The sequence below is a fragment of the Columba livia genome, chromosome 20 (assembly GCF_036013475.1).
Source record: "Columba livia isolate bColLiv1 breed racing homer chromosome 20, bColLiv1.pat.W.v2, whole genome shotgun sequence".
Lineage (NCBI taxonomy): Eukaryota > Metazoa > Chordata > Aves > Columbiformes > Columbidae > Columba > Columba livia.
This window is the reverse complement of record NC_088621.1, coordinates 9,035,185-9,054,184: the sequence shown is the minus strand read 5'-3', so window position 1 is coordinate 9,054,184 and position 19,000 is coordinate 9,035,185. Positions and strand designations below refer to the sequence as shown.

Genomic DNA, 19,000 nt, shown 5'->3' with positions numbered 1-19,000 from the left:
ATGCATGTGGACCTAAGCCTGCCTTCTGCCAAGCAATTAAACTCTAGAAATGCACCACAACTGTGGCAGCAGTCAGCAATGTCAAAATCTGCTTGCATAGCAGTGGGTAAACTGTTCTTTTCTCTTGTGACTTGCACGCCTGCTCTCTCTCGTTTTTCCTTTTTCTTGGTGGAGACTAAGAGCTGGATACTTGTCAAATGCTATAATGTGAAGTTAAACATTTGACTTGGGGAGAATGACACATTGACACTTTTCATAATAATTGCTTCCTACACTGGAAACCTCCAGCTGTTTTGGTGGAAATAACATGATGTGACTGTGACAATAATACAGTCCCAAAGCTTGCAGGCTGAAAATAGAAGCTTCTAGGTCCAGTTTTAGTTGAAAAGTAGGGGTTTTAACCTTTATGACACTGGTCATAAAGATGACTAGGTAAGCAAATTAAAAGAACCCTGAGAAAGTTCTTCTAGTTGTTCCCACATATGCATAGGTATTTGTTGGATGGATTTATGAATAAGGATTATTTTAATGTGTTTGCAGCAGTAGATGTCAGGAGTGCCCTTTTAAGAGGAATAGGTTTAGATCCTCTTTTTGTTTTGGAGAATTCAAATTGCAGAATCTGTATTGCAAGATCACCCTGTTTAGTCCTGCTGCTAAATTAGTGTCGCCAGCAGCAGAACCTGAGAGGCTCTTTCCCTCTGAGGACGGTGTATGGCCAGGCCGAGTTGAATGGAAGGTCATCTGAAGGTTAGTCTGTAGTGAGGCAGCTCTGGGGTAGCTTTCCGTCCTATAAGCGAAATTATTGCTGTAAATAACAGTCATTAAAGTTAGAGCTGAATGGGGAATATTTATTTTTAATATTTTTGCCCAGATGAAACATTAAAGATTGGACAGTAAGTATGCTTTTAATGAGACATGTAACTATTCTCTGAAAGGGTGAATATGGTAACTGTATTTCATTATCTATTGTGTTGGAATTAATGTGTCCATCTCCCCCAATAAAACCAAGATGAACATACGTCTGCTAAATCTTTAATGTCTCTAATGGACTCTTGATCATTTGCATTTCAGATCCTTCTTCATACACAGTAGCAATTTGAGATCTTGGAATGTGCTGCTGATAGAAGCTGAAGCTTGTGCTTGTTATCATTTTTTTCACCCGTTCAGCTCTAGGATGCAACAGCTAAGACTCTGCTGAGATATTTCTGGAGATTCACTGCTGAGATCTCAGCATCGAGAGGGTACAGGCTCTGCTTTGTTGTGTCCTAAAGGGAATATGTGTTTATGCATCTTTCTTTTTGATAACAGGGATTCAGAGAAATAATTTTTTAAAAAGGCATTCAAGATTATTCAAGCTCTTCCCTTCCCGTAGTGGATCCAGGTGAATGCTGAGCTTGTCAGAGGGGTTTGTGGTGCAAATACCCTTGTGTGCTGTGGACACAGACCAGGTGTCAGTGCTGATTCTCAGCCGGTGGCCTTGATCTTGGTGCCAGTGACAGGAAAGTGATATGTCTGTTGGACCCTGGCAAGGGTTGGTTAGATGCCCTTAAGTGTGTCTAGTTTTCATCCTTTGAGAACTAGAAAGTTTGTGTGATTGCTCATGTACCTTGAGGGTTAACTCTCCTGTGGTGGGATAGAAACCCATGTTGGCGTCCCTGTTATTCAAGGCTATGATGTGATCTGAACAGCAGTGTGTTTGGATGCTGTAAAACTCCACTTGATTTATTTTGCTTGATGCATGTGTTGTTGACACACAATGAGATTGTATACAGGCCTATCTCTTTTCTGGAACAAATTTTTATTTCCAAATTGAATATCCATATTTTCTGTGCTAAAGAATATGGAAATACTGATAATGAGGGGAAATCATTGGATCTGCATGGAAAAGCTAAAGTGCTATTTGGATTGCAGTTTGGGCAGGAGATGCCAGGAGCTGATAAGCCAGTACTGGAAGTTGTTGAAGCTGCGTTGGGAAACAGCAGTTACTTATAGGAGTTTATACATGACCAGCAATTGTTGCAGGTTTCTTTTTTTTTATTGTTAAATGTACTGTAGTTGCAATTATTTTACAGGAGGTATTGTAAATAGCTGTTCATTCTTTATTTTTCTTGTAAGTATGCAATATACCTTATCTCCCTCTCTTCTTAGGCCTTGCTTGTTGTTACTTGCCACATTCAGATGCGCTTCTTGCTCTCTGACTTAATTAGAAGCAGGATAGAGAAAATGAATATTGGGGCAATTGAGTGCACCAGTACTGTTTTATGAAGATAAACTCCTTCCATATAATAGATGAGTTGAAGTTTTTTCTGTTAGTGTCCTGTATAAGCTATCTACTCTTCAGACAGAAAAAAGAGGCTATTTTCATCTGCAGAAGGAATTCAGTCTTTGAGTGGATTGACAGACAGACACATAATGAAAATGGATGTTCCATAGGACAATGCACTTTTTGCTCCAGGGCTGGTAAGATCTCTCATGTGGAAGTGCAGTTGTTGGAGGGGTGTAGTGGACGTGTGTTTGATGTGGAGTGTGATTGTTATTTTGAACACAGTGGTAATTTTAAAGCTACATTGTTTCCAGTGTGATCAGAGATTTAGTTGGGGGGTATTAAGCTTTAGAGTTGTGTGGGTTTGCTTTGGTTGGTTTTGTTTGATTGTTTTATTTCCTGTTGAAACCAGAGTGTCCAACCTAGAGCATCCAGGTCAGTTTCTTATCCAGGACGATTTAGAGAGAGACTTCTCTTCTGCTTTTCTTCTCCCAAGTAGCAAGTGACAGGACAAGAAGAAATGGCCTCAAGTTGCACCAGGGTAGGTTTAGATTTGATATTTGGAAAAAACTCTTCACAGAAGGGGTTGTCAGGCATTGGAGCAGGCTGCCCAGGGCAGGGGTGGAGTCACCATCCCTGGACGTGTGTAAAAGGCACTTAGACGAGGTTCTTAGGGACTTGGTTTAGTGCCAGAGTTAAGTTAGGTTATGGTTGGACTTGATGATCCTGGGGGTCTCTTTCAACCAAAATGATTCTGTGATTCTATACTTCTGGTTTTTAGCTTTTGTTCAGAGTGAAATCATGTGTCCTTTTTTACTGAATGAGTATCTGTCTCTATTTTTCTGTTGATGGTGCTGTTTGAGACCAGATGTTGCTGGCCAGTAGCAATGTGCACCTTTCACTGAAGGTCACTTTTGGTTGGTATTAAGGATCTGACTGAAATTCAATGAAATTGTTTGTGCATTTGGCCTAGGGAGCTAGGAGGAACAAATGTGCGACAATCTGGGAAAATGTATCATTTTGGGGACTGGGAATCTGGGAGTTCAGCTCCTGCTTACTCTCTGTTGGCTTCCCCAAATAGCAAATGGGTATGTCCTTGCATATATAACGAAAATATCTAATATGCTTTTTTTAAAAAAAAAGTATAAGGGTCATTTGCTTGTGGAGCACTTGCACAGACGGCCACCTTAGCTCTGTGCAAAATTGTGGAATTCAGGCCAAAGCTATAATGTTGTGACAGTATTCAAATCCTCATTGATTTTAGTGGGAATGAGGTGGTTTCAGCAGCTCTGGCTCTTGCTCCAGATCAGAAAATGCCTAGTGAAGCACACAAGTAGACTCTGGTATTTCAGTAGTGCCTTGGTGGTTGTAATATACAAGCCCACTCTCAGGACAGACAGTGACTCCTGGGGCTTTTTGAACATGCTAATGAAAGGGCTTGCTTTCCCCTGCCCTTTCCCCCATGTATGCTGAAAATAAGACCTCTCTACTGCCCTTCAAGTTGAGCACTTCCATATCAAGGATCAGTTTGGAAAACTCTATTTGGTTTGACTGTTTTTTATTTATAAAATATGGGTGTAAACACCCAAACAGAGCGAGGATACGTTCACAGTGCCCACAGGCTGAAAAAGAAATTTTTTAACAAGTTAGATCCTAGGTTTAAAAAAAAAAAGAAAAAGTAGAAAACAAATGTAGAAAATACCAAGGATACCAAGGAAGGAGAAGAACACTGCCCGTCTGTTCATCTCCTCTGCCACAAGGCATTGTTATTTAGGTTGCATGTAGACTTTTATATCCTAGATATAAGGAAACAGACTGCATCCCTGTAAGATATTTACTGCAGTTTGTCACCCCATGCAGCATTCCAGTGACTTCTGGACCTCTGTTATCCGAGCACATGCTGAGTTGTTGGAGCACAGACAGTCTGGCAGGTGGCTGCACAGTGTCTGATTACAAGAGGGTAACATGGGTTCTGTTGTACATTTATGTAAATATAAGTCAGGCAGGAGATAATGAAAAGACATTATTTGTGCAAGTTGAGCAGCAAAACAGGAAAAAGAACTAGACAGCAATGACTTTGCTGAACTTTTGCACTGACTTTGCTGGGTGTTTCCTCCTTGGGAGCTACTGCACAGTTGTCTGTTGAGCATCTTGCATCAGACATGGAAAAAGTCAGACCTGCTTCCTGTGACCTGAATCGGGAGGTGGACAGAAGTGTGAATTAGATGGTCCTGTCACACTCAGCTAGTGCTCATACCGATCAGTTCTAGCAGAAGTTTCATTTTGGTTGCTCTCCCCCCTAATAGAGGGGAAGATGAAGTGACAGATGTTAACTGTGTCACTATTACGCACATGGAAGAGGAGGTTGCAGTCCTCTGAGGAGCTTTGAGATCTGTGTGTCAGTCTGGTTTAACTGGGTTGGGGGGAGATCAGTGAATCAGCTGCAAACTCTTTGTTTGTTAACACTCTTTAAGAATAGAAGTTGTGGAACACAAAGCTCAATTGTTTATGCGTCAGCTAACTATAGGAGCAAAGGCAGCTTCTGAGCTATAAACTGCTGTGTAGAATTCATGGTTTAGTAGACTGTTCCCAGCTTAAACTCTAGGTTGTTGGTTGTGTGACTCTGGTACTTTGAGATTCCAGTGAAATGTGGACATTTGTTGCTCTGAGTGCTGCACAAAATATACACAGGGAAACATCTCTCCCCCTAAAGAGCTGCAGTGCAGTGTCCCAGATAAGCCATGGACTGGGGTCTATAGCTCATCTGATGTCCAGCTGAACACAGATGCCCTGAGTCCAACATCTCATGGAATGTTGTATGTTACGTTCTTATTGAAATATTAGTGTTTTAAACAGCCGTTGAGCCATGAAAAACCTGTCATACAAAAAGAATGCAATAAAAGATAGGTTGCCCGTGCCCTAGTACCATGTATTTGCTAGACTTGAAGGGAAGGTCTATGCTCTTGGTACAAGTACGAAGCCAGCTGCTCTCAGCTTTACACAAGACAAACCTGACTCTGCACACTAAGGTGGTGAGAGGCTATATCTTCGTTGTATTATTGGAGGTGGAAATACGGAATTTGGATTGTGCTGGTACATTGGAGGATAGTGTGAATGCAAGTGCCACCTTTGGTAAGGCTGCTGGCAAAAATGATGGCATCTGTTAAAATACATAGCCTCTTTTATTTCAGGTTGCAGTCTGGCACTGGGAGTGGTAAAGAATATTTGTCTTCTGCTTTAGTCTGTGACTAATTGATGAATAAATTCAGGTAGTGTTAGCATGAAATGAGAACCGAATTATTTATACTTTTTTTTTTTTTTTTGGTAAAGATGTGTAAATTGTGATCAAATAGTGATAAGAAATTTTGGTTGGTGTATAGTCAATAAATGACTGAAGTGCTGGAGCTAAAATGCTTTAATAGTGTGCCTAACCAACTGGAGTGTTTGTGGCTTTAGGTAGGACTTCCATGAATCCCTAGAAAACTGCTTTTTAAAAGTCCCTAATAAACCTCAATGTCTCATTGGATATGTTTGACCCAAGGACTTGCAGAGGAACACTACCTGTCCACAGGAAAGCCATGTACATACACAAAGACTGGGAAATCACCGTGGAGAAATCCACTCCCCCTCTTTTTTTTTTTTGGGGGGGGCCCAGACCTTCAAATGATAGCAAGTGTGTCTTTGATTTCCACCACCCTTCCCTGTTTGTCATTAAAAGGAGTGATCTGAAATACCAGCAAGTATTCATGTGTATGCACTTGGAAAGGTAAAGAATTATTTTTGACATTGAGGCCATTTCTCCACAAATGTGTGAAGCGATTAAAATATGAGGTGTTTTAACGTATCATACTAGCAAATTCAGGCTGTGTCTGTGCCATAGCTCAGAAGGGTGATCGCAGGTTGGAGCAGGAAGGCCTGTTGTGGTCAGCGATGGTCTGTGTGCTGTGGCTCTGGGCTGTACCCTGCCTGGCACAGGCTCCACAGACCCCGAGGAAGCCCCGGGGAAGGTTTGTGTCTCAGCTTCCTGCCTCTGGTTCTGCTGCTGTTTCATTGGTAAATATTCAGCAATTGCTCTGTCTTGAGATATGTACGGCAACTAGAACATAGGGCCTTGGTCTCAGGGTGCTGTGGCAATATGAATAATAACCCTTAGCCTAGGAAACAAGGCACGTTTTCCGGCACATTTTCCCTTTGCAGCTTAATAACACTTGCAATTCTTCTGCTGTTAGATGCATGCTGACTCAGCAACATAAGGAGATACTACAGAAGTATCTTTGTGTATGGTATGGGTTTCTGACTGCTTCCACAGCCATGTAAATCAGAAGTAACTCTGCTGAAATCAGTGTTTTATGTACTGGTATATAACTGTGGGAGAGAACAGATTTATTTTGAAAAATGGAAACGGCAGCTTGCTTAACGGTTCTTTCCTTGCTTTAAAAAACCAAAATGTGTTGATGATGTTTTTCTAATGGGCTCTAAAGACTCAGTCCTTAAAATGAGTGGGTTCATGAATAAAAGAATTGTTCCTGGCAAGGGAGAACTGCCAAAAAATATACTTAATTTATGGCACTAAGAGAGAAATACTGTTGTAATAAATGAGTTAGTTTTGGCATTCAAATATGCAGCTAACATTATGGGTACTATAATCTAAAAGTTGTTTCCAGTTTTTATTTTGTTTCTTTCCCACATCATATAAATACTGCAAAGTAGTTTCTAGTTTAAAATGAGCGAGTACTGCGAAAGAAATGCTTCCCTTTGGTCTTTGCTGCACAATGCCAGTGAATGCAGTTGCCTGTCAAACACCCATCAGCTCCCAGCACGCTGACCCACCTGGCCTGGCTGTCTGTTCTCATTAGATGATGTGGATAATGGCCATGAGGGAGAAGGCTGTTTCATGTTGACAGGTGCCCTTGTAACGTGTTTCTCTAAGATACTTCCTTCTGATTATAAAACTAGAACATTCTTTTGTGTTGCGTTTTCCTTATCTAGTGACTTTTTTGTCCTTTTGTAAGGTAAAGGACTTTTGGTTTTCATATTTTGACACGAGGAAAAAAGAAAAAATCTTTAAGGGCTCAAGGCTGCTTCTGACTTTGCAGCATGTTCTGTTATGGACCCCGAGGAGTCAGCATCAGCTCTTGGGTGGCATGATGCCCAAGAGAGCAAATGGTGGAGTCTGCTGTCATTTTAAAAATTAGGAGAACGGGGAACTTGGACCAACAGATTTCATTATGGTTGTATAAAACTGACTGAGAACATAAGATGCCTGGCTGGCAGCAACTCTCTTTCCTAATTACCTGGTTTGGTTTTGTTTTAAAACTGAATTGCAGTGGTTCTTTGCCAATGCTCTGAAGGAGTGTCATCCACTATGAGGTGCTGATTACCCCATAGTACTAACATAATCTTACTGTGATGTAGTTCTCAAAGTATGCTGTAGCAGAGATTGTATTTATCTCCATTTGTCAGCTGGAGAAATGGCCAGATAAAGAGAGCTGCTGGCCTCCCTGAGGTTTAAAAGGCAGAATTAGGAAACAGACTTAAGTTTGCAGACAGAGCTCCTAATTCAGGTTGTTGAACATCAGTTGCACAGTAAATAACATCTGATCATCTAAGATGGACTGCTGCCAAAAGCTACTGAAAACTGAAGCGATTTCTGATCAACCTTGTTTCTCCCAGGAAGTAACATGGGTCCAGATTTATAGAAGTGGGCTAGTTTTGTCAAGTGGAATAGGATGGAGACTGGGACTCTAAACACTGGGTTTTGGTCTTCTGTTAGGAATTGCCTGCGAAGCAGTTCTCCAAAGCTTTAAGGTGCCAACACTGAGTCATAGGCAGAATTCAGGTATCATCGAAGCACAGTCCTTAATATCCATTCTGTTAACCTGTAGACATCTGTTGTCATCAGGGGCTTTCCACAAGGCCCCAGTTGGGTGTATGGTCTGGCCTGCCTTGATAATAGCACAGTTCCTTTCTTCTCTGCCTTTTGAGTCCTCCACTCAGTTCCTGAGATCAGCTGATCGGAGGCAGCTCGGCGGGTCCTGATTAATTGAAATCTTCGAGGTACAGAGAAGCCTTTTTTGGTGTGTGTGTGGTTTTTTTTCTTTTCTTTTTTTTTTTTTTTTTCCTCTCGATCGGGTACTTTTTTTCTTGAGAGACCCGGCAGCCCTTGTGAGAACAGCTATTGCAGAGTGGGCGTTACCGTGGCGAGGGCGATCACACCCCTGCCACTCGTCTTAAAAAAGCCTCTGGGATGCTGCTCACCAGGTGCTGGAAGGGGCAGTCGGCTTGTGACACGGGTGAGTAGCACCCACGCTGTGCTGCAGCAGCGGGTGTGGTAACTCGTGCACTAGGGTGTAGAGGTTGTCACTTTTGCTAGTTAGACTCTCTCACCTATTGCCACTGTCTCATACTGTTGCCGACCATGGCCTTGACCAGAAAGAGAGCTTGTCTGAAGAAGACTGTAGCAACTCAGACAGACTGTCTGCCCCGAACCGTGGCTGTTCAGGTTTCTGGCTGCAGGGAGTGCCAGAGCCTGCTGCTGCCAGATGCCGATGGCCAGCATCCCACCTGTGTGAGCTGTGAGCAGGTGCAAGATCTGCTCCACATGGTTGCAAAGCTTAAGGAGGAGGTTGAGATGCTGAGAACCATCAGGGAGTGTGAAAAGGAAATTGACTGGTGGGGTAACTGCCTGGTGTGCCATTCAGAGAGGCTCCCGGGGGATACCCCCCAAAAGGTGATGAACTCCTTGTCCTGTCAGGCAGAGGGAGAAGACCTGAGACAGCCCCTGCACTGTCGCTGTTGGGCAGAGGTAGGGGACAGTAAAGATGACGAGGGTTGGAAGCAGGTTCCAGTTTGGGGCCGTGGGTAATCCCCCTCCCTATCTGCTTTGCTTCCCCAGGTGCCCCTCCATAATGGGTTTGAGGCCCTGGATCTTGAAGAGGAGGTAGATGAGGATGTGGTGCAAGGCCCACCTATGAGGTTACATAGAAAGAGGCAGTTGACCCCACACCTCAAGACCACCTCAGATGAGAAAGAAAGAAGGGTAACTGTAGCAGGCAGTTCCCTTCTGGGAGGGAGCTGGGTCTCTTTGGCTTGGAGAAGAAGGGGCTGAGGGGTGACCTCTTTCATGTTTACAGATATATAAAGGTGAGTGTCAGGAGGATGGAGCCAGGCTCTTCTTGGTGACAACCAGTGACAGGACAAGGGGCAATGGGTTCAAACTGAAACACAGGAGGTTCCACTTAAATATGAGAAGAAACTTCTTCCTGGTGAGGGTGGCAGAGCCTGGCCCAGGCTGCCCAGGGAGGTTGTGGAGTCTCCTTCTGTGCAGACATTCCAACCCGCCTGGACACCTTCCTGTGTAACCTCATCTGGGTGTTCCTGCTCCATGGGGGGATTGCACTGGATGAGCTTTCCAGGTCCCTTCCAACCCCTGACATTCTGGGATTCTGTAAGCTGCATGCAGCCTATTTCCAAGGGACGTTTTGTGGGATGTGTTTTAAATATATTAATGCAAACTACACGTTCAGTCAACAGTCGGTTCAATACTGAAGAAAAATGAGGGGTGAAAAGATGGTGATACTCTTTAACATGTGGCTTAGCATTTGGGGCAGTCTCTTGCATATGTAAAACTCAAAATTCATTCCCCACCACCTGCTTCCAGCTCAAATCTGCTTCATCTTCTGCCCAGGGCTGCCTGTGAGTTCTGGGTCCTGAGGTGTCCTGGCTGGTAGGGCAGGGAAAGGTGCAAGTTTGAACCTCCCACAAGGTCAAGAGGAAACTGAAATTGGATTTCTACATCTTGGCCACATGCCCTGATCACTAAAGCATTGGGTGTAAGAAGCATGTCATGATATCCCATGTCAGCCCTGTTTCAGAGGGAAAAATGGCAATTTCAGTTGAAAGATCTTCAAATGCGCAACTCACAAAGGTGTTGTCAGGTGTACGAATGCTAAAAGAGGAAGGGGGACTCTTGCAGAAGCAGGGTACACCTCCTTCTGGAGAAGACTTTAGGTGGCATTTAGCTCAGCATGAGAGTTGCTGTGAGCACCGTTTGGGTGTGCTGATTTTTGCTGCGGAGCACACAGGGAGCTTAAAAGCATTGAATGATGCCGGTGATGGATGGCACTGGTGAAATGGGGTTTGGTGTCTGTGGTGCTCTTAATTGCAAGGAACAAGTCACTGTAGAGAGTGGTCCTTGATTCTCTGCTGTTCAATTGCTCAGGAAGAGTAATCAGGGCTGCAAAACTGGAGTGTCAAGATCTGTTGTGTTACAAGGCTTTTTGGGTTGTTTGTAAGTATGTCTGGAAGATGACAGGCATTTGAGGATTTGAGACTGTGGAATCAAACACTAAGACCTTATGTTAGGTCTTAAAATTTATTTTCTATGATTGTGTAGGGTTTTTGCAAAAATTGCCTGAATTTCACATGTGACCTTTGGGTTATCTTAAGGCATTGTCTGCCTTTTTTCTACTTTATTTCCCCTCCAAAATAACCTTCCTCAATTCATTCCCCTGTCATTCCCTTGTAACCTTGACTGTTACGAGCTTGTCTGAGTAACGTGAGGGATAATTTACATCAGAGTCCTTGCTCCTGTTAGTCCTCAGGTCTTTGCATTTGATTGTGATGGTTTGATGGCTTCTCTTTTGACTTGCTTTGTATGTGAAAGAAGATTGGATGTATGAGCTTATACATGTAAGAATGCGCTATTAGAGAAATCAGGATCTATAGTTTATTTAATGTAGCAATTCCTGAATTTCCTAACAAATCAGGGTGTAGTTAGTCTTCTGAGAGAGGTTCTTGCTTTTAGGTTCCGTTATTGTCTGAGTCAGTAGCTTTTAATTTGCCTAAGGAACTCTGAATTCAGAAGGATTTTATCTGGCTTCTGCGAAGGAAGTTTCATTTATGGCTGTTGTTTTCCTCCACTGAAGAAAATGCAAAGCTATTACCAGGTAGTGTGAAGAGGTGAGTGGATAGGGCATTGCTTATATTGGCTGTGCTTGTGGTAAATATTCCTGAGGACAATGCAATGAATAGAAAGCCTGAGCTTTAATTGACAGACTCAGACATGAAAAGAGAGACCTGTTTGATGCATTTCTCATTACTGGGCAAACAGAAGGTCAAGCTAATTAGTTCTCTTGATAACTTGCCTACTCCACTGTGGGAAAACTTCAATGTGTCTGAACAAAACTGGTTTGCAATGCAACAGAGAATTACCTTCCAAAATCATTAAAGAAACATTAAGGAAATCACAAGTGTAATGCACCTGAGCAGATTACAAGGTTCTGTTAAACCAGTGCATATTTAAAATTAGCTCTAATTTCTGCCTCCATTTAATGCACCTTCATCTCTTTAATGAGCACTCTTGTGAATTTTAACAAAGGGGGAGCTGAAAGTGTCCCAAGATGGTATTGTTTTTGCACAAATAATTCAACTGGTTGTTCTCCAACCAGATTTAATGGCTTATAATACTCTATCTAGTTTGATTCCAATGAATGTGTGTCCTGCACTGAGGCTCGTTTTGTCTCTTACATTTGTCAATGTGTATCTCATAATTATGGAAAGGCAATGTGGTCTTGGTAAGGGGAAATTAGTCAAGGTAACGTATCACTGTGTTTTACCTGAGAGTGAAGGATGTTTACAGCAACCTTGTGACTTGAATCTTCATGGTCATTTGATGTGGTGTGTTCCCCTGGGTCACTGAAAGTGCATATGTAGTTTGGGGTAATCTAGTAGAACAACTTTTATGATTAAACCGTTTTGTAAACTTTTTGTAAAGGTCTAGCAGTCTGTTTCCTTGTTCCATGTCCTGCAGATTCAGAGGAGAGGGAAGCTGTGCCTGCACTCTCAGCGGTTGTAGCTATAGGGTGCTATTTCTCACCATCCCAAGATCCAGTTTTGCATCTGGATCCTAAACAGCACTGGTTCTCTTGCAGATGTAAACCCAGATGTGTGCCGAACACAGTTGGCTTTTATCTGTTAGTGCTTTTTATACACTTGATTATTGGCAAATATCAATAGGAATCAAACAGGAATCACAGAGTGCTGCACAAATGTAGTTTTAAAATCTTCACTCCTTGAAATCCAAATCAGCAGGTACAGAGAGGAAGCAAGTAAATCTATTTGTTATCTAAAGCTCAGTCCAGGCGAAATCAAGTCACTTCCTGTAGCTCCTTTGGGAGAGCAAGTCTTGGGGAAATAAGAAGTTGGAATCCAGATCTGCCGAAGCACGGTGGGAGTCCCCAGCAGTGGGACTGCTCTGCACGTTGGTGCTTCTGGTCCAAAAAGCAGAGAGTGTTTCAGTACTGTGGATTTAGCTGCTTTGTGCACTGGAAGAATAAGCCTTTGGGAAAGTACCGAATGCTGTCAGAGAAGTTTTGAAAATATCTAGCCCCTTTCAATGAGTTATTTCTCTCCTTAAAGCTGTTCCATGGTTCAAATCAGAAGTGGATACAGATTTTGAAAGTAGAAGTATTGTGCAGGTTAGTTCATTTTAAAAAGTGGGAAGTATTTAATTATTTTTTGTTGGCTTTCTCTTGCAAAAAGGACCCTGTTTTAGCCAAATACAGCAAAATTAATTTTAAACACAGGGATTAAGTTTGGGTGGTGTGGTTTGTTTTTTTTTTTTTTGATTCTGAATATGAATATTGTAGGAAAGTGTGTCTAAGTTTATCTTAAGTGTTTTTAAGGCTTGTCAACTCTTTAATATCAGGATCATTCACATTTACTGTAGAATCTACTTTTGTGTTTAACTTCTGCTTTGAAAGGGGGGGGAGGGAAGTGTGGGGTTTTTTTTGTGTATTTTTTTTTTATTTTTTTTTTTTTTTAATTGGTATCTGTGTAGCTAATAATTGTCTTCTTACCTGTTCCTTTCTGTGGTATATTCCCTGCTGGCTCCTTCTGTTTTGCCTTGCCATCCAGACTGGATCATGCACAAACAACAGCTGATGGTGTCAGTGGGACCTCTGCAGCCTTGAGTGTCCTCGCATCGTGTCCTGCCAGCAGCGGTGACATCCAGCCCAACTTTGACATTCATACCTGTTCCAAAGGCAGAGAGGAATTGTATTGCATGCTTGTGTTTAAGAATACACGCAGATCATTTTAAAGGGTTTTCTTTTTTACTTGGTATGTCTGAAAGGCAGCCCACCTATACTACTGTGTAATTCTTAACTATGAAACAATATGTATATGAATTGTGTGTGTATATAAAAAATACATATATTAGAACTGTGTGAACATCCTACTTTCTCATGTTTAATATTCGCATTTGTCAGTTGTTAAATGAATCTTCGAATTGGTTTTGATGCATAATTTGTTTTCATGCATCTATGTTATTTTTTGGCTTTTCAGACAAATCTAAAGAAGTCATTTTACAGACTTTTTTTTCTTGAAACCTTAGACACCCTTTCTGTAGCTGTTGTCAAGATAAATGGAAATTAGAGTTCCCATGTGCCACCAACAGATGTCCAGTGAAAAGATCTTTCTTTCTGCTCTGAAGTGTACAGTTCATTCCACAAAGCTACAGAAGAGACACAAAACTAATCTGGATGCAGTTCAAATAATGATGTCAATTTATGCAGGTTTAGTGTGTGGCTTGTAATAATTAGAAACCATGTATAATGGTGCTTTTTATTTTCCCACATTTTGATTTGTGTTAATGGATGGCAGCTGCTACTTGTATTACTGCAATAATCACAAATTCATATGAGTCTGGTGTTAATGTGGATGAAATCATATTGGTGGTTGTAGTGCTTGTTACTGTTAGTGTTCCCTATGGCTCTATGTGACAAAAACTGCCCATGTGCAGAAGTAAACCCTACTTGAACTGCGTTATGCTGCTTTAATCAAGTTCAGTTAAAACTGAAGTCCTCATGGAAATCCACTGCTAAAAATTCAGGATTCGAATGCTGTGGTGTATACTGAGAAAGTGACTGATGTGAACACACTGAGTTTCACTGAGCGAACAGTGGATAAGGTCTAGTGGAGTCACACTGATCTGGATCAGCTAAGACCCTAGACCAGCAATATTTTTCCTATTTGACACCTTTGTTGTTCCTTACATGAGCATTTTAATAAGAGAAGTAGTTTAATTTGGATACAAAATACAAGTTTTATTTGTTACATTTGCAGTGAGAGATGATTGGTAGCTGGAGGTAGGCTGAAGTGAAAATCATACTAGTTATCTGTTTTTTGTAGTGTCATTGTTTTTAGTGTGTGTGGTTTGTTGGTTTGTGTGTGGTGTGTTTGGGTGGTGTGTGTGTGTGTGTAATAACTACAGTTCCCAAGTGGTGAAGTGGTAGGTTTTGGTCTTGTTTTAGTCCTTTCCTCATGTTAGAAACATGTTCTGTTTTATTTGTTTGTGTTTTAAACCAACAAACAAAAAAACCCACAAAGAAACCAACCTCCTAAAATTCTTTGCTATCATGTAAGTCCGCAGGAATAGTGCACACAAACAGGATAAACATCATGATAACGTGACGAGTCTGGCTGCAGCGTGTGTTTGTAAGTCATCCCTGAATGAACTGTTCTGTAGCACTACCAAGTACTTTGAAGTCCTTTTTGAAGTAGGTTAGTTTTAAATTAGTACATCTAGCACTGATGTGCTTCCTATTGCACTTTGGATCAAAGTTTTGAGGCAGCTACTCTGCTGCTTTGTGTGACTTTGTCCAGGTCTCTCGCATACTGGGGCGGCTGGAAACGCACAGGTTGATGAGGAGCCCCCAGTTCTACCTTCTGCCACAGCACTGTCTGTCCCAGCAGCCGCCGTTTGCTAAAACCTGAAGTGCACAGTTGGCAGTTGATATTAATTACATATCAGCATTAAATGCAAATGAAGTATGTGTTCATGCAAGAGCAGTGAGACGTGGACCTGTGTGAGTGAACAGAATTAGAAGAGGCAGAGATGGTGGCTCGTGTGGAGCAGGATTAAAAATACCAAGTGTTACACATATATCTAGGAGAAGAGGGAACTGAAGCCATTAAGTTACAATTGCTTGACTCCCCTTGCCTCTGAACCACAGAAACAGTATGCACATTTTAATAACATTGTGGTATGAGTAAGGACATCATTGTGCACAATTCTTTTGCTGACTCTAGTAATAAAGCATTCTACCCTTTATTTATAGGACTGCCTCAAGGATCTGACAGGAGGAATTGAGTATGCTGCCAAGATATTAAATGAAATTCCCCAGAAAGACATTCAGTGCACTAAAAGAGCCTCAAAGGCAGAAAAGGAAGGAAATGGGCAAGGTAAGTCATACATAATGATCTCGGTTGGCGTCCATTGATCTCATCCAACATCCTTTGAAAGTGGAATATCCATAAAAGTCTTTTAAAAGTCACTTGGATATTCTGGGTAGTGTTTGCGCTCACAGATGTGCATTATGCAGCAGTAAGGTTAACTGTGACAAGCCATTTTCTTTTGACCCAGCTAATTAAAAAATTTGTTGTCTCATTCCATTGCTGTTAATCTGAAAAATCAGCGGAGAGATACATGTTTCATCCTGGTTAGGTCCAGCTCTGTGCATTTTTCCACTGGCTCTCCCTGAAGGAGAACCAGCAACATGGGGCTGTACCAGGAGAGATGAAAGATCCCTTGAGCTTGTTCTCTGTTTCCAGCGCAGGCCGGTGATTCACACCTGGGGTGAGGACAGGAACAGGGCAAGGACACAGGGACGTTCTTCAGAAATGCCTCTGTCTGCTGTCTGGGGCTTCAGATCCTTCCTGAGCCATGTGAATTCATCTGCTTGGTTTTAGAATTTACATAAGCTATGAGCACCCACAGGGCCTTGCAGCAAGAAGTTCCAGAGGTGACTTACTGTGTAGTTAATTACCATTTCTGTGGTGTTGTTTAGTGCTTCCCCTCAAGTTTCACTTGATCTTCCCTAGTTCTTATACTGTGGAACTCACAGGAGCCACCCTTCCTTTATGCTTCATGTGATTTCAAATCTCTTGTGCTCCCCAGCTATCTCCTTTCCCACCAGAGAAGTCCTCATCTACTTAAGTTATTATTCATGCAGAAGTTGTCCTGGTTGTGTAAGTAAATTGCCTGTTCATGAAGTTTTTGTGGTAAAGGAAATTGGCTGCTTTTGGGGGAGAGCTGTCTGGAGTTGAGTTTTGTAACATCCCTGGCCTGAAAATGGAGCACTGCACAAAACATTTGTTCTTCCCCATGCCAAGTAGTAAACAGGTAGGTCTATACTCCAAGTGACTATATCAACCAAAAGGTATTTTAGTATCTGTATATCTTTGACCCTACAAGAAATATTGAGGTTATAGTGTCTGAAACGTGGCAGTCTATAACTTTGCTGTGGTTGTTGATTTGGGTAACAGGAAGAAGGTGTAACATCTCTTCTCTTTTCTGTGTTAAATCAACCCTTTAACTCTATCCTCTGGTTTAAGTAAGGTAGTTTATCATACGCATTGTGTTCACAGGCACTGCGTTGCATTAGGCAGGGAGATATAAGCTTTGTGTTTGAGTCTCTTATATTTGTTTTCACTGTTTGTGCAGGTGGTTTTTTTTTGTATGCTCAGACTGCTGTGGGGTACAGTAACAAACAGAACTTTCTTAACAGTCCACGTCCTTTTCAGCAGGAATGTTACCTGCCTGCTACAGGTTTAGTGGTTGATTGCTGTTGCTGAAAACACTGAAATTTGTCTGTCTCATTTAAATTTCAATTAAAAAATTAAATTAACAACTTGAGAACACTACCTCTCACTGTGGCTGGGGATTATATCCATGTACATTTGTAGTCCCCTGGCCTGAAATGATGCTGGTGTCACATGGTTTGGTCTTCTATTTAAGTGTCAGGTTTCCCCAAGCAGGGACACAATGTAGTGATGCCATGTAAGATGCTTTACACACAAATCTGTATGGAGTTATTAAAAAAAGCCTAAAGATGGTAATAGGCTTAACATAAAGTCATTTTGTTCACCACTGAAGTGCAGTGACTAAGCAGGAAATACAGCAGGCCTCCTGTACCCCAAATTAACTTGCTTTGGGGACCTTTATTGTTATGACTGAAATGTCTGCTTTGGAAGAGCAGCAACCTATGGCCTGGTTGGACTTCAACAGAAACACCTGTGTGACACTAAATTAAAAAATCCCTCCACGTTTTGATGACCACAAGATGTCAGTGCTTGGCCGGTGGGGGGGAGGGGAGAGACTTTGAACCTGGACAAATACTTCACCCTGTTCCATGACATTTTTAATAGATTTTTTTATTGATTGCAGAGGGAGCTTTAAATACTGGCTTTTCTAGCATTGGACCTCTTAGCTAAACAGCTGCACCTAAATTTTAGCAGATGTTTCTCTATTTTGGGCTTTTTGAAACCTCTAAGGATTTTTTCCATTTAAGTACATTAGGACCAAATGGTGAATTACTGCAAGTCAAGAAACTTTGTTTTTATTATAAAAGTGCTTTCTAATAACAGAAAAGGCGATATTAAGGCCTTTATTATTGTCTTCTGGATCAAATTGCTACAAATTATTCCATATTTAGTCCAGTAAAACACTTGTGATTACTTTGTATTGAATGTGAACTGTACCAAAGTAATGTGGCAGTTGAATGAGCTGATGAATTAAAAAAGAGAATCTTTTACAGCTGGGAAACTGTCTTTGATGTGTCACTTATTATTTCCATGCTCCACCATGTGATAGTGTTAAGTGTGGTTGCTTTGTATAGTCTGCCTGCATTTGTGTCTGTGGACTCGGACTATCTTGCTTTTGATCCTGATGTTCAGATGACAGGAACCATTGCTTAGAGTAACTGTTAGAAACTGGGCTTGAGTGACTGAGCTTTTATTCCAATGGGGAAACAAATGATGGAGCACAGATAACAGTTCACTGCAGTTTGAAAGAAGTTTTGATTGGTGTTTCCATGTAGCTCAGGAAATAAATCTATCTAGTAAGCCTGTGCTTCCTATTGTCTGAGTAAAGATATTCTGTCAAAAATGACTCCTTTTGGTTATTGGAATGGAGTAAGCTTGCAAACCATATTGGTTTTTCTTAGGGCTGCAAAACCTGCATTGTGAAGCGAGTTCAGTAAACGTCCTTCCAGAAGGTTTCCTGTTGGGTCTTTTAGGAACCATCAGGTTTTCTGCAGGGCAGTTTGGCCTATTTCGAATTGGAGGTGGTGGTGTTTCCATGGCCACATTGTTCTCTTGGAGTCTTGTGCAGCACACAGCTCCCCTCCCCTCCCCTCCCCTCCCCTCCCCTCCCCTCCCCTCCCCTCCCCTCCCCTCCCCTCCCCTCCCCTCCCCTCCCCTCCCCTCCCCTCCCCTCCCCATTAGTGTGTCAATAACTTCAGTTCTCTGCTGGCCTGTATCCCAGGATGTGCTAGGCTGAATGTAGCATGAGAATTGTTGTTGCAGATGTTGAATATCTTCACTATTTTGACTTTATCTATACAGAATTGTTAAGGAATCTGTTCAGGTACATAGGTATGAAATGCTTGCTTTGCTTTAAAAGAGATAAACCATGTGCTACTTGGAGGACCTTAACATCTTTAAAGGAGGAGAAGCTGAGGTGCAGAAATGGGACAGATGCAGAATGGAGCTGTGTGTGCAGAAGAGGTTGTGGCCACGTGGGCCCACCCTGTGACGATTCACTGGGCGTTTCCTGTGCTCAGAGACTTCGATTCCTCTGAACAACCAGCGATGTGGCTCCCAGGAACCTCTAGATCTGACTTTTGGGGCCATTCCCACCACCATCTTGAATGTGGCCCTCAGGGCATCTCTTGT

At 42.0% G+C, this 19,000-nt stretch overlaps 1 long non-coding RNA gene across 1 annotated transcript in view; it reads left to right on the top strand.

Moving 5' to 3' along the window:
• Window positions 1–19,000, top strand: part of LOC110359241 (uncharacterized) — a 75,915-nt gene that overhangs the window by 13,010 nt on the left and 43,905 nt on the right. The window contains exon 3 of the long non-coding RNA XR_010467370.1: window positions 15,385–15,508. This is a non-coding gene — a long non-coding RNA (uncharacterized LOC110359241). The remainder of the gene's footprint in view (window positions 1–15,384; window positions 15,509–19,000) is intronic.